Here is a 1,753-nt window from a genome sequence, read left to right on the forward strand (position 1 = left end):
GAAGTTTCCAGTATAACCTTTTGCCAACTGAATGAAACTAAGATACACAGAATTTACACAAATTAAAATATAACAACTGGAGTCAAAATACTGACAGGAAGCAGTTTCTGTTAAGGTTTTGGTTTTTCTCATTGTCCTGCACTTACCCATCATTGTACTTTGATGCCTCTCAAGTGGGTATTTTGAGTTGGGGAGTGTCCAACTTCATGTATGATAAATGGCTATCAGGGAAAAAGGCATCTGCTGGTATCCCAGGAGCCTAAATCCAGTGTTTAAATCTCTCTGTAATTTTTTTTAAAATGTAATATTTATCCTTTCTTTTATGTACCATACATTTCTAACAGTATTACACCGAAGGAAAAAAAAAAAATCTACTCACCTGTTAAGACATTTATACTGTGAATCATCTTTTTATTCCACTCTATTCCTGCCTATTATTTTTTCTCCATCTGAATTGTTGCAATTCAATTAATGCATGTACATATTAGACATATTCCAAAATATGAATTCAGATACACTATAGTGTTATAAATCAAGTATAACCACTACAACAAAATAGTTCCTACTCTTTACTTTGTGTACTGAAACACAAATTCATCCTTAGTGTGCATGAATTCAAACTTCACGTTGGCAGATGTCAGCGGGATCATCAATCACCATAAAACTGCCTTATTATTTTGTAATTGCATTTTAAAATAATTCCTGATGTTCTTAACTCCCTTATTTTTGTATGCAGTCAGAGCACATGGCTCCACTGTGTTACAGGAAATGGCTTCACAGTGTGTTGGTCCTGTCACAGCTCTCTAGAACACTGCAGTTGGGGTACCTCATACATCTGTTATTTTCATTTAATTTGCTTTCACATTTATACTCCACAGAAATTTAAAATTTCAGTATTAGAAATATTTGACTTACTATTAAAAGTTGCATGACATTTCCATACTCTTGCAGTGAGGGGTAACTGTAACTTGGGTTTATTTGAGCAACAGAAGTAGGAAATCAGATGCGAATCCACTTCTTGTCTGAAACAGAAAGAAGAGTAATTTTTAAATCACTAAGATGTCTAATTCTTTCCAAGCAAGCTAGACAATTTGCTATTTAAATGTATAATTTTTAATATATAAATGAGATTACTTCTTTTGTATTTTAAAGTGCTCTAAAAAGGAAAAACTTTTACTACAATCTCAAATTTTCAATAAAAATACTGGTTTCAGTAGATGGTCATGAGTCTAGATTTGCACACTAGGTGAAGAGCAGGGGTGGAAATCAATGTTCTTTTTAAGTACTTTTAATGACTGCACTCCAGCTCTTCTTTACTGTGTAAAATTAGTTTCTTCTTACATGATGAAAAAATCTCCAACATTCTTTCACTGAAAGTGGTGCTGTTTCTTGCTTTCATGTTTTTGTACTGTGTAACTTCTATGTTTAGAGTATCATAGAAAATAATTTGCAATATTCTTCCCCAGAAACAGCTGCCGAATTAACTGCCCATTAAAAACATTCTCTCAAGGTTTCTTCCTATGCAAAAGTAGATTTATTACCATCATTGTTTATAACACCCACTTGTTTTGCCTGATGTCCTTCACATTTTTGTCCTTTCAGTCCTTTTTATCATCTAAAAATGTCACACAGTCTATACTTGTAAGGCAGCAGTCTCCCAGGCCAACACCAAGATTCTGGAAGACTTTTTATGGGAAGACTTTAGAGACGGCAGGGTTGTCAGCAGCAGCAGCCAGTGCCCACAGGGCAACAC

Source organism: Strix uralensis, chromosome 8, assembly GCF_047716275.1.
Source record: "Strix uralensis isolate ZFMK-TIS-50842 chromosome 8, bStrUra1, whole genome shotgun sequence".
Lineage (NCBI taxonomy): Eukaryota > Metazoa > Chordata > Aves > Strigiformes > Strigidae > Strix > Strix uralensis.